At 45.6% G+C, this 14,606-nt stretch overlaps 1 long non-coding RNA gene across 1 annotated transcript; it reads right to left on the reverse strand.

The window, feature by feature from the left end:
* Positions 1 to 3,840: 3,840 nt before the first annotated feature.
* LOC147350520 (uncharacterized) lies at positions 3,841 to 11,265 on the reverse strand. Its single transcript, XR_015148961.1, has 2 exons — positions 11,150 to 11,265; positions 3,841 to 4,091 (listed from the first exon to the last, which is right to left on the reverse strand). It is a non-coding gene; the product is annotated as an uncharacterized LOC147350520 (long non-coding RNA).
* Between the last annotated feature and the right edge of the window lie 3,341 nt (positions 11,266 to 14,606).

Consider the following 14,606-nt stretch of genomic DNA (forward strand, 5'->3'; position numbering starts at 1 on the left):
CACAAATGTCATTATTTCATTATTTTTTATGTCTAAGTAATATTCCATTACATATATACACACACACACACACACACACACACACACACACCTCCTCTTATTTATTATTCACCTGTTGATGGACATTACCCACTCCAGTACTCTTGCCTGGAAAATCCCATGGACGGAGGGGCCTGATGGGCTGTAGTCCATGGGGTCACTAGGAGTCGGACACGACTGAGCGACTTCACTTTCACTTTTCACTTTCATGCACTGGAGAAGGAAATGGCAACCCACTCCAGTGTTCTTGCCTGGAGAATCCCAGGGACGGGGAAGCCCGGTGGGCTGCTGTCTATGGGGTCGCACAGAGTCGGACACGACTGAAGCAACTTAGCAGCAGCAGCAGCAGCAGGTTGCTTCCATATCTTGTCTACTGTAAATAGTGCTTCAAAAAACCTTGGGGTGCATGTATCTTTTCCAATTAGAGTCATTGTCTTTTCTGGATGTATGCCCAGAAGTGCAGTTGATGAATCATATGGTAACTCTTTTAGCTTATAAAGAAATCCCATACTGTTCTCCATAGTGGCTGTACCAACTTATATTCCCACCAACAGTGTAGGAAGGTTCCCTTTTTCCACACCCTCTCCAGCATTTGTTATTTGTAGACTTTTTGATAATGGCCATTCTGATCACTGTGAGGTGATACCTCATTGTCATTTTGATATACATTTCTCTCATAATTAGCAATGTTGAGCATCTTTTCACGTGCCTTTGGCCATCCGTCTGTCTTCTTCGGAGAAACGTCTTTTTAGGTCTTCTGCCCAATGGCAACCCATTCCAGTACTCTTGCCTGGAAAATCCCATGGATGGAGGAGCCTGGTGGACTGCAGTCCATGGCGTCACTAAGAGTCAGACAGGACTGAGCGACTTCACTTTCACTTTTCACTTTCCTGCATTGGAGAAGGAAATGGCAACCCACTCCAGTGTTCTTGCCTGGAGAATCCCAGGGACAGGAAGCCTGGTGGGCTGCCGTCTATGGGGTCGCACAGAGTCGGACACGATTGAAGTGACTTAGCAGCAGTGCAGCCCATTTTTTAATTGGGTTGTTTGGAACATGTGTGGTTAAATCGTTGCAAATTTAGCTGAAGGTTCTTCTGGCCTCACTTCGCCCTCAGCCTTGTCAAAGGCAATAGTCTGAGGGGCCTCTAACCCTGCCCTGATCATATCCTGGTCCTTGGGGGGCCCTGTCACACAGCAGTTGCCAGGCCTCTGGCCTGCAGTCAGCAGAGCACAGCAGTCAAGGGCCAACTTCTGTACCCAAAGGTTCGGCCCCTTACTGGCTGAATGACTTTGGGTAAACCTCCAAAACTATCCCTGCTCTGTCTCCTCTATCTGCCCAGGGGGTAGCCTGGGCCTCTCACTGTCGCTGTGAGGCTCGGTACAGGCTTGGAGCCCCGGTAGGAGCTCTGTGAGTGGTTCAGGGGTGTCTGAGCATAGCCCTGGGGCTACGATTGCACCACCTTCACCAGGTGAAAAGCGGCAGACAGAGCTTGGTCACCCTCCAGGTCTCCCTGGGCCCCAATCTGATGGATGCTCTGTCCAGGACAAGGCTTTGTGAGTTTTGTGGGTCTAGTGAAAGGAAACACTTCTGGCAGATTACATTCCACCTCTAGGGTTGTGGTTCAGTCTTTAAGGACATAGAACAGGAAAGCAGATTCTGGAATCAGAATGGGCTCATCTTTCTCAATTATTCTCTTATGACCTTTGTCAAGCTCTTGGCCCTGCTAGGTCTCAGTTTCCACATTTGTGAGCTGGACACAACGTTACTATCCGGGCCATAAGGTCTATTGGAAGAATCAAAGCATATAACACTGGGAACATACTTGGGCCAGTGGATCACTCATGTCTGACTCTTCGTGACCCCATGGACTGTAGCCCACCAGGCTCCTCTGTCCATAGAATTTTCCAGGCAAGAATACTGGAATGGGTTGCCACTTCAGCACCTGATAAAAAAGAGTCGATATTGCTGGAAATCTTGTTACAGCCTCCTCCCTGTGGACCAGCTCTGGAGAGTCTCTCTGGGCCCCAAGGCAGTTCCCAGCAGCTTCAGGTCTGCTCAAGTCCAAGCACCCCCAGAGAGACCCATTTCAGACTTGCCATCTCAAAGTGTTCCCACCTGATTAGAAATTCCTTATCTCCAAAAAGAGCTCTTGCTTCCTAAGGCAACAACCACTCAAGAAAACATCCTAACATTTGATCACGTTGTCAATGTGCCTCTTGAGGTCCCCTTTCCCTTCCTCCCCACATGGTCTGTGGGCAGATCACGTCCTGTTGCAGCATGGCTCTGTATTCTAAGACACTTGTGCTCTTCAAAAACAGACACTTTCTTGGACCTAGAGAGAATCATACTGAGTGAAGTAAGTCAAACAGAGAAAGACAAATACCATATGATATCACTTAGATGTGGAATCTAAAAAATAATACAAATCAACGTATTTACAAAACAGATACAGACTCACAGACATAGAAAACAAACTTATGGTTACAAAGGGGAAAGGCTGGAAGGCTGATTTAGGAGTTTGGGATTAGCAGATACAGACTAATATATAAAACAGACAAACATTTTAAGTTTCTATAGTATAGCACAGGCAATTATATTCAATATCTTGTAATAACTTATAATGGCAAAGAATATGAAAAAGAAAATATTTTGTGTGTGTGTATATATATATATAAATGGAGAAGGCAATGGCACCCCACTCCAGTACTCTTGGCTGGAAAATCCCATGGACGGAGGAGCCTGGTGGGCTGCCGTCCATGGGGTTGCTGAGGGTCGGACACGACTGAATGACTTCACTTTCACTTTTCACTTTTCATGCATTGGAGGAGGAAATGGCAACCCACCCCAGTGTTCTTGCCTGGAGAATCCCAGGGACGGGGGAGCCTGGTGGGTTGCCATCTATGGGGTCGCACAGAGTCGGACACAACTGAAGTGACTTAGCAGGAGCATATATATATATATAACTGAATCACTTGCTGTATACTAGAAACTAACATAGTGCTGTAGGACTAACTATATCTCAATTAAAATAATAAAAACCAAAATGGACACTCTCTTCCAAGCGAGTTGCCCACACCCCGCCCCCGCCTGGCAGACTGCTGCTTCCAAAACACGGGGCCTGTGAGGGCTGGCCTGCACAAATGGGCACCTCCTAGACCCAATAATAACTCGAGCCCCCTGTGATGAACTATTTTGTATTTATTCATGCCCCCAGCCCCACCTGTACCAATTTGACATCACTGTTTCCATAGCAAATAATAATTTTCAAATGGAATAAAGCAGGAGCTGAAAGCCCCACAAAATGCAGCCAAATGAAACAAACATGTTCCTTAAACAATGGAGTCAGTGGTGTGGTATGGCCGCAAGCCTGTGTATTTATGTTCCAGATGACTTCCATATCTCCTCCCCCGGCTCCCCCACTAACGAGGAATGAGGAAGACTGGTAACTACGAAAACAATACACCACAACCTCACGAATCCTATGGGAGCATATATTTATACACAGAGACACGACTCTCACATTAAAACTGAAGACTCATTAATGCAGCCCTGCATCTGGAGCATGTGTTACTCCTCAACGTTTCAAAGGAAGTATGCGGACTGAAGTTCTCTACAGAATTTCGAATAGACTCTGGAGTCTCCCTCTCAGTCACCGCCTACAGCCCTCCTTTAGCACTCAGAATAGGTCCTTTGACTGGCTGCCTACATTTTCATGTTTAGGTGTTGAGTATAAGCTCCTAAGACAGAGGCCCTGCCGTACAACAGAGACTTTGATGTCCCAGAAAATCCAGCACAGAGTCTCACACACAGAAGTAGGTATTTATGTTTCCAGAGGAACAGGATGATGCAATACTGCCCAAGAGGAGTCCACGTGACAGGTAATATCTGAATCCACTGGAGAGCGTTTGTTCTAGGATGTCCAAAAAGGGCATGAACTTGTCCTCACCTTCACATCTCAAAGGGTGGTCCACGGATCAGCAGCGGGATATCATCTGGAGCTCATTAGAAATGTAGAGTCTCGGGCTCCAGCTCAGCCCTCCTGAGGCAGAACCTGCATTTTAACAAAATTTCCAGGATTTTTATGTGCACACTGAAGGCTGAGAAGCCCTGGTTCATCTATACTACCTTCATGTGGATAATTGAGAGCAGTGTTTGAGTAAGAGAGAGTAGGTGTGTATGTAAGAGAGAGAGAGAGCTACAGAGACAGAGAAGCCAATAGCAACATTTTTGGAGTGCTCAGAAAGAGCGCCAGATGTAGGCACCACCATTATCCCATTCCACTAACCAGCAAGGTGAGGAGATGGCCTCAAGCAAGCCTTCAGTGTGTGTGCTCGAAAACCATTCTGTTCTGTATCCTAGGAGCCTCGGAAATCCTGTGGAGTTCATTACCCCGGTAACACCTAGGAAGAATTCTAACTCACAGAATAGCAGGTAGCAACTTACGGAGTATCTACACGCCAACAGGACTTCAGGCAGTCTATATTCTTTACCCTCTAAGCCACGTTACATAGTAATACATGCTTACTGCTGAACAGTTAGAAAACACAGGTAAATACAAAGAAGAAAGTAATGCCCAATGATAACATAGCTAACATTTTCATAAATATTCTTCCTTATATCGTCCTGGGGCTTCCCTGGTGGCTCAGTTGGTAAAGAACCTGCCTGCAATGCAGGAGACCCAGATTCGATCCCCAGGTCAGGAAGATCACTTGGAGAAGGAAATGGTAACCCACTCCAGTAGTCTTGCCTGGGAAATTCCAAAGACAGAGGACAGAGGAGCCTGGCCGGTGACAATCCTGGGGGTCACAAGAGTCAGACATGACTTAGAGACTAAACCACCATATATCATCCTTTGAATAGATACAAGTGTCTGCATGCATATGTGTATATTCGTACAAGTTTTTAACAAAAAAGGAATCATGGTGTCTATTGTGTTTTGTGACTTTTTGTTTTAAAATACCTGTAGAATTGTAGATTTCTTCAGCTCTCACTTTCTTCTTTTCTCTACAACTGTGTTAATTACCACCCGTCCTTGAAGGACTGGCTCAAGGTCCACCACCTCTAAGAAGCCTCCCATGGTCACCCAGCCCATGGGTGCCTGTGATGTTCGGCTGACCCAGCCAGCCTGGCCACCACTGCCTGTATGTCGACGTAACGCTTGTGCCCAGGTCACACCAGCTCAGCCCAGGATTCGGATGATACAGGACACTGGTCTTGGCCTGAAGCACCTGTCCAGAGAAATGCTTCCGCTACAGCAAATTCCTTCCTCTGGGCTCAAGGCTCTCTTGAACACCTCAGGACTGATATGACCTCTGTCCTCCCTGAGCAGCTCGCTCAGTCGTGTCTGACTCTTTGTGACCCCATGGACTGCAGCACACCAGGCCTCCCCATCATCATCAACTCCGGGAACTTGCTCAAACTCATGTCCATTGAGTCGGTGATGCCATCCAACCATCTCATCCTCTGTCGTCCCCTTCTCCTCCTGCCTTCGATCTTTCCCAGCCTCAGGGTCTTTTCCAATGAGTCAGTTCTTTGCATCAGATGGCCAAAGTATTGGAGTTTCAGCTTCAGCATCAGTCCTTCCACTGCAGGACTGATTTCCTTTAGGAAACATCTGGAATTTCACGGTTCACTCTGCTGCTAGCCGCATTAAATTAGAATTAACAAGTGCAATTACCAATATCCTTCTTCTTTGACTTAGCTCCAAGGCAATTTCATGAGTTTCACCCTGATGCTCCCTCTGTTCACTGGATGAGACCACCCCTCTGTTTAGCTCTGACAGCTCTTTCTATGACCTGGAGCAAAGACTCTTCCCGCTGCCTTCTTCTCCATCACTGGGGCACAAAGCAGAACAGGCTCTCCTCCCAGTTTCCCTCAAGCCTCCTCTGGACCAGGTCTTTCATTAAACCTGCTCTGTTTAGAGGTGATAGCACCTTCTCCTGGAGAGGCTGCCCCAGTGCCCTTGGGTAGGTTAAACCTGAAGACAAGCTGAGTGACCCACATTGGGCAGTGCTCAGAATGGCCCCTTGTCACTGACCGCTCACCTGGGTCTCTGGCATGGCCTCCACAGGGAGCCCCATCCTTATCTGGCCACTGCCTGGGGGTGTAAGAGGGCCAGTGCCTCTCCTGTGCTTGGTGCTACTATCTCTCCAATGAGGCTGCTGCCTCCTGGCCTCAGTTCAGTTCAGTTCAGTCACTCAGTCGTGTCCAACTCTTTGCGACCCCATAAACTGCAGCACGCCAGGCCTCCCTGTCCATCACCAACTCCCGGAGTTCACTCAAACTCACATCCATCGAGTCAGTGATGCCATCCAGCCATCTCATCCTCTGTCATCCCCTTCTCCTCCTGCCCCCAATCCCTCCCAGCATCAGGGTCTTTTCCAATGAGTCAACTCTTCGCACAAGGTGGCCAAAGTATTGGAGTTTCAGCTTCGGCATCAGTCCTTCCAAAGAAATCCCAGGGCTGATCTCCTTTAGGATGGACTGGTTGTAAGTCCAAGGGACTCTCAAGAGTCTTCTCCAACACCACAGTTCAAAAGCATCAATTCTTCGGCACTCAGCTTTCTTCACAGTCCAACTCTCACATCCATACATGACCACTGGAAAAACCATAGCCTTGACTAGACGGACCTTTCTTGGCAAAGTAGTCTCTGCTTTTTAATATGCTATCTAGGTTGGTCAAAACTTTCCTTCAAAGGAGTAAGCGTCTTTTAATTTCATGGCTGCAGTCACCATCTGCAGTGATTTTTGAGCCCAAAAAAATAAAGTCTGATACTGCTTCCATTGTTTCCCCATCTACTTCTCATGAAGTGATGCGACCAGATGCCATGATCTTAGTTTTCTGAATGTTGAGCTTTAAGCCAACTTTTTCACTCTCCTCTTTCACTTTCATCAAGAGGCTCTTTAGTTCCTCTTCACTTTCTGCCATAAGGGTGGTATCATCTGCATATCTGAGGTTATTGATACTTCTCCCAGCAATTTTGATTCCAGCTTGTGCTTCTTCCAGCCCAGTGTTTCTCACGATGTACTCTGCATAGAAGTTAAATAAGCAGGGTGAGAATATACAGCCTTGACGTACTCCTTTTCCTATTTGGAACCAGTGTGTTGTTCCATGTCCAGTTCTAACTGTTGCTTCCTGACCTGCATATACGTTTCTCAAGAGGCAGGTCAGGTGGTCTGGTATTCCCATCTCTTTCAGAATTTTCCACAGCTTATTATGATCCACACAGTCAAAGGCTTTGGTATAGTCAATAAAGCAGAAATAGATGTTTTTCTGCAACTCTCTTGCTTTTTCCATGATCCAGCGGATGTTGGCAATTTGATCTCTGGTTCCTCTGCCTTTTCTAAAACCAGCCTGAACATCTGGAAGTTCACAGTTCACATATTGCTGAAGCCTGGCTTGGAGAATTTTGAGCATTACTTTACTAGCGTGTGGAGAAGGCAATGGCAACCCACTTCAGTACTCTTGCCTGGAAAATCCCATGGACGGAGGAGCCTGGTAGGCTTCAGTCCATGGGGTCGCAAAGAGTCTGACGTGACTGAGCGACTTCACTTTTACTTTTCACTTTCATGCACTGGAGAAGGAAATGGCAACCCACTCCAGTGTTCTTGCCTGGAGAATCCCAGGGACGGCAGAGCCTGGTGGGCTGCCATCTATGGGGTCGCACAGAGTCGGATACGACTGAAGTGACTTAGCAGTTACTAGCATGTGAGATGAGTGCAATTGTGCAGTAGTTTGAACATTCTTTGGCATTGCCTTTCTTTGGGACTGGAATGAAAACTGACCTTTTCCAGTCCTGTGGCCACTCCTGAGTTTTCCAAATTTGCTGGCATATTGAGTGCAGCACTTTCACAGCATCATCTTTTAGGATTTGAAATAGCTTAACTGGAATTCCATCACCTCCACTAGCTTTTTCGTAGTGATGCTTTCTAAGGCCCACTTGACTTCATATTCCAGGATGTCTGGCTCTAGGTCAGTGATCACACCATCGTGATTATCTGGGTCGTGAAGATCCTTTTTGTACAGTTCTTCTGTGTATTCTTGCCATCTCTTCTTAATATCTTCTGCTTCTGTTAGGTCCATACCATTTCTGTCCTTTATCGAGCCCATCTTTGCATGAAATGTTCCCTTGGTATCTCTAATTTTCTTGAAGAGATCTCTAGTCTTTCCCATTCTGTTGTTTTCCTCTATTTCTTTGCACTGATTGCTGAGGAAGGCTTTCTTATCTCCTCTTGCTATTCTTTGGAACTCTGCATTCAGATGCTTATATCTTTCCTTTTCTCCTTTGCTTTTCGCTTCTCTTCTTTTCACAACTATTTGTAAGGCCTCCCCAGACAGCCATTTTGCTTTTTTGCATTTCTTTTCCATGTGGATGGTCTTGATCCCTGTCTCCTGTACAATGTCACGGCCTCACTCATTCCCAAAGACCCCCAACTTCTCAATGGGTGTCAGCTGATGCCCTTACTCTGGAGGTTTTGTTATAATTAGCCTCTTCTTTGAACCTGCTTGCTGGGTAGCATGTGTGGGGTCTTACTGGTGGGTTCAGCTGGGTTTTGAATTCTGACTCTGCTACTTGCTAGCTTGTGTCAATCTCGTTAGTGTCTCATTTTTCGCCTCTGCCTGCTGCATTAGGTAGTTTTGAGGGTTTAACAGAATCAACCGTGAGACATGCTTATAGCAGTGCCTGGAACACAGAAAGCACTTAATAAAACGTGGCCTGAAGGTACTGACAACATTTCCCTCTTCTGAGCACTTTGGTGCGTGTCTGAGTACAGACTTGGCAAGTGATTAACGCTGCCTGTAAGAACACAGAGGCAGCAGTGTCTGTGTTAATTAAGGAGCAAGGAGACTGTAGGGAAGAGGGGTGAATGAGAAGAGGTATAGAGATGTCTGTGTTAAAGGGACCCTGGGCCCCGGTCCCCCAGCTCCTGGTCATACCCGCTGACCCAAAGCTCTCATCCCAAGCCTCTCTGCCCAGTATCTACATACACTCAGGTGTTTGCAGAGGCTTCTGGAAGCCTCAGGCGGGAGCAGTGTGAATTTCAGAACGTTGGGAGAGAAAGTGTCCTCGCTCCATAAAAAAGTCATATAAGCCCCAAGAATCTGGGAACCAACTGCAGGGACTTCATAAACATCAAAATCTGACAGCTTCAAAAGTGGAGTGTTCAGTTTCAAACACACACGAAGACTCCACATTGATGTGTAACTTCTGAAGATCAGTGCAAATTAAAGGACAAAGAATGAGAGGGAACTCTGCAGGGAGAAACGCTCCAAAGTGTCAGCATCAGGCCAGGCTCACACTGGGAGCAAGCTGGGACGCTTGGGGTGGATGCATATGTTACCACCCAGGCCTCCCTGGCACTTGCAAGCTTGCTGCATCGAAATCCACCCCAAAATGCCCCCCACGCCCCCACCCCACAGCAGATTCACTTTCATCTCAGCTTCCATGTCTACGCACCACCATGGTTTTCACATTTAGTTTTATAATAATACTTACTATGTTTATATCTAGCTCTGTTTTAGATGTAGCCAACCCTTTGGTGAACAAGCATTGCTTACAGAAATAAAACAGTGCAGAAAGCACGATGCAGGGATGGTGCATGCGGCAGGCAGTGGGTCTGACCCATGGGTAGCATCCTCTCATTGCTCCAGCCCTCAGTGAGGATTTCTGCTAAAGATGTAAGATTTGGAAACTTCTGCTACATGGGGATGCAGGGGCATGAATTTTTGCAGGACTGGCTACTAATTCATACACGAGTGCAAAATGACAATGTGGGGCTCCTTGTTCAGAAATCAAGAGGTTCCAGATGGTGAGAGCAGAGCCTTAAACTATGTGGGGGGCTCTTGTAGGTGTGAGGCCCTGGGTGACTGCATGGCTCACACGCCCATATCGTCAGCCCTGAAGTTTAGGCCACAACGTGAAATTCAAGGAATGTCCCATCCCTCTATTTCTCCCAAATAAAATTTAGCCTCCACTTACACTGTTGGTTGGAAGTGTGAAGCTACTATGAAGTGAAGCTACTATGGAGACCAGTATGGAGGTTCCTTAAAAACTAAAAATAGAGTTATCATCTGATCCAGCAATCCCACACTTGGGTATATATCAGGAAAAGATTTTTTAAAACTCTAATTAAAAATGACACATGCACCCCAGTGTCATGCAGCACTGTTTACCACAGCCAAGACATGAAAGCAACCCAAATTGCTATCAACAGGCACGGCATACATATGACGATGTGGTCATCTACATACAATGGAATATTACTCAGCCGTAAGAAAGAAATACTGTCATCTGCTACAACATGGATGGTCCAGTAAGTCAGACAGAGAAAGACTGTGGAATCTGAAAGATAATACAAATGAATCCATATACAAAACAGAAACAGTTTCCTAGACATAGGAAACAAATTTAGGCTTACCAAAGGAGAGAGGAGGAGGAGCAATGGACAAATTAGGACTATGAGATTAACATATCCAAATGACTATACATAAAACAGATAGGCTACAATTTACCAGGTAGCATAGGATCTATACTCAACATATTATAATAACGTATAATGGAAAATAATCTGAAAAAAATATACAACAGAATCACTTTGTTGCAGACCTGAAACTAATACAGTATTGTAAATCAACTATACTTCAATAAAAATTTTCACTTCAAAAAAATTAGGGCGCTTCCTCACCTAATCCTGAGAGCCTACAGGAAACCTGGCTTATGCGGTGCTAAATGGCAGGGGGTGGGGAGGAGGCCATGTCCTTGGACCCTGGTGGTTTCCTCCTTTACCAGTGTCCTGAGGCTACAGGAAGCCACAGCTGACCCCAGTCATCACAGTCCTTGGGGCACTCCTGGGACTCAGAGAGGCACTCACCAGTCTCCTTCCCACTGGCCACAGACGTGACATGTACTAGCGATCAAATCCCTGCCTCCCTTGTTCCTTGACCCTCCCTTTTCCTCTCCCAATCTGGGAGAAACTGGAACCCTCTTTAAGGATCTGGCTGCTTCTCTCCCCTGCTCCCCAAGGCAGGTCCCTTCACCCTCCCTTCTAAGCTGATTCCAGATCAACTGCCTCTGAGTGCCTTCAGGAAGACAGAAGGTAGACACCTACCTCAGTGGGGCAGATTTTCATGTTCTCCCCAAGAGTTACCAGGACTGTGGTGAGACTTGGGCATCACATCTTCTGGGTCTTCAAATCCCCATCACTTGTTGCATCCTCAGAGGACTATGGGAAGCCCAGAGGGAAATGGGAGAAGGTGAGTAGATGAACCAAACCAAGCAGAATAAGCAGAGACCTTGCTGATTGCTGACTCCATCACCCTCTGTTGTCATGACCTTCATTTCCCCATCTGTACAATGGGCAGCAGCACCTGCCTCTCAGGATGACTGGGGAAATCAGATAGAGCATATACTAAGCCCTTTGCTACTGTTGCTTCCCTGGTGGCTCAGCTGGTAAAGAATCCACCCGCAATGCAAGAGACCTAGGTTTGATCCCTGGGTTGGGAAGATCCCCTGGAGAAGGGAAAGGCTACCCACTCCAGTATTGTGGCCTGGAGAACTCCATGGACTGTATAGTCCGTGGGGTCACAAAGAGTCGGACACGACTGAGCAACTTTCGCTTTGCTGCTGTTAGTTCTCTCTTCTCCCTTCCCTTCCTCTCATCTTTTGACCTCAAAGCAACCCCGGGGAAGGAAAGGAAGGGAAATCAGAGGAGATTTATAGATTTGGAAAGCTCTCTAAAGGTATTCAGAAGAGATCATTGAGTAAAAAGACAGGCAATAAGCTAGCATAGTCTGGTTCCATTTATGCAACATCACACACAGATCCATTTCCATCAGAAACGTTTGGAAGGACATTCACCAAAATAAAAGTGGTGGTTTTCTTCAAATGGTAGGATTTCAGGTGATTATTACCTAGTTCTTCATACTTTTATGATTGTTTTATTTTTTTTTTTACAATGCATGTATCTCTTTTTAAAAAAATTTAAAGCCTAAAATGTAAAACACAAGGATCCAGAATAAGAGTGGTTGGTTTAGATGTCTAAAGGTGAAATGCATAACGTTGTATTAGGACACAGGGCAAAGTTATGACCATCAGATGTAAGCTCAAAAAATAGCTGTCCCCAGTATAAACTGGTCCAGCCTCTTCAAGAATCATTTAGCAATATCAAGCAGAACTGAAAATCTGTATTTCGAGCAATTCTATTTTTTTTGTTATACTGCTGAGAACTGAGAGAAACTCTCCAAACTCATCCGCAAACTCAGGTCTAAGCACAAAAGATGTCAACTGCAGCATTGTAAATAATAGTGAAAAACTTGAAATAATGCCAGTGGCCATTGTCTTAGTCTGTTTGGGCTGCTATGATAAAAATCCCTTAAACAGGGTGGCTTCTAAACAACAAACATTTATTTCTCACAGTCTGAAGGCTGGGAAATTCAAGATCATGACAACTGCGGATCTGGTATCTGCTAAGAGCACATGACTCATATTTTATTGGGCAGAACTAGTCCCTGGTCCCATCCCACTGCAAGGAGTTCTTTCAAATGAAAATAGGGCTAATTTATGCTGCTATTATTCTTTAAAAGCAATCATATGTAGCTTTGTCTAAACATGGGAAATCAGATTCATGGTATGTTTTCAATCTTTTTTTTTTTAATGGGTTAAAGGATCTTGCAATAAATTCTGAGTCTGTTTAGTAAGCTCATTGTTATGCAAAGAAATTACACTCAGAAGCAGGAAGCTGCTTTATTTGCTTAAGAAATCATTTCACTAACCCAGACAGTGACAAAGTAGATTTCTGAAACTTCTAGGGCCCAGGACCACTGTGGAAAACAGGTATCTGACCTCACACTTCCTTCTACTTCCACATAAGTTTATTTCTATGTTTATTCCTGCTATTCTAAAAGACCAAAGTCCATCCCAGCCAGTACATTTCCCTATTTCTGTCTCCACCTAATCTTACAGATTCATTCTTAGCTTTGTTTTCCATTATTCACTTTCATATGTTTCAGTTCAGTTCAGTCGCTCAGTCGTGTCCAACTCTTTGCGACCCCCATGAATCGCAGCACACCAGGCCTCCCTGTCCATCACCAACTCCCGGAGTTCACTCAAATTCACATCCATCGAGTCGGTGATGCCATCCAGCCACCTCATCCTCTGTCGTCCCCTTCTCTTCCTGCCCCCAATCCCTCCCAGCATCAGGGTCTTTTCCAATGAGTCAGCTCTTTGCATGAGGCGGCCAAAGTACTGGAGTTTCAGCCTTAGCATTGGTCCTTCCAATGAACACCCAGGGCTGATCTCCTTTAGGATGGACTGGTTGGATCTCCTTGCAGTCCAAGGGACTCTCAAGAGTCTTCTTCAGCACCACAGTTCAAAAGCATCAATTCTTTGGCACTCAGCTTTCTTCACAGTCCAACTCTCACATCCATACATGACCACTGGAAAAACCATAGCCTTGACTAGACGGACCTTTCTTGGCAAAGTAATGTCTCTGCTTTTGAATATGCTATCTAGGTTGGTCATAACTTTCCTTCCAAGGAGTAAGCATCTTTTAATTTCATGGCTGCAATCACCATCTGCAGTGATTTTGGAGCCCCCCAAAATACAAAGTCAGCCACTGTTTCCACTGTTTCCCCATCTATTTCCCATGAAGTGATGGGACCAGATGCCATGATCTTAGTTTTCTGAATGTTGAGCTTTAAGCCAACTTTTTCACTCTCCACTTTCACTTTCATCAAGAGGCTTTTTAGTTCCTCTTCTCTTTCTGCCATAAGGGTGGTGTCATCTGCATATCTGAGGTGATTGATATTTCTCCCGGCAATCTTGATTCCAGCTTGTGCTTCTTCCAGCCCAGCGTTTCTCATGATGTACTCTGCATAGAAGTTAAATAAGCAGGGTGAGAATATACAGCCTTGACGTACTCCTTTTCCTATTTGGAACCAGTTTGTTGTTCCATGTCCGGTTCTAACTGTTGCTTCCTGACTTGCATATAGGTTTCTCAAGAGGCAGGTCAGGTGGTCTGGTATTCCCATCTCTTTCAGAATTTTCCACAGTTTATTGTGATCCACACAGTCAAAGGCTTTGGCATAGTCAATAAAGCAGAAATAGATGTTTTTCTGGTACTCTCTTGCTTTTTCGATGATTCATATGTTTAATTGTTATTAAAACATTCTGCATATATCTACAAGGCATCTTGCCTTGGGACTGCCCTGATGACTCAGTGGTAAAGAATTTGCCTGCAATGCAAGAGATGTGGGTTTGATCCCTGAGTGGGGAAGATCCTCTGGAGAAGGAAATGACAACCCATTCCAGTATTCTTATCTGGGAAATCCCATGGACAGAGCAGCCTGGCGGGCTATAGTCCATGGGGTTGCAAAGAGTCATACACGACTGAGCAATTAACACTTTCTTAGCATGAGTTAGTGGCTAAACAACAATATCTTGCCTTGGAGTTGCCAAAATCCCTCGATTAATTAAAGAACCCAAGTCTCAACGTTACGGTGCCATGTTGTGGGCAAAGCAAACAGCTGGAGAAAAAAGTACTCCTCTGAATCTGAACACCCTTCAGT

Source organism: Bos grunniens, chromosome 20 (assembly GCF_055505025.1).
Source record: "Bos grunniens cultivar Pamir isolate PY7600 chromosome 20, Bosgru_T2T1.0, whole genome shotgun sequence".
Taxonomy (NCBI): domain Eukaryota; kingdom Metazoa; phylum Chordata; class Mammalia; order Artiodactyla; family Bovidae; genus Bos; species Bos grunniens.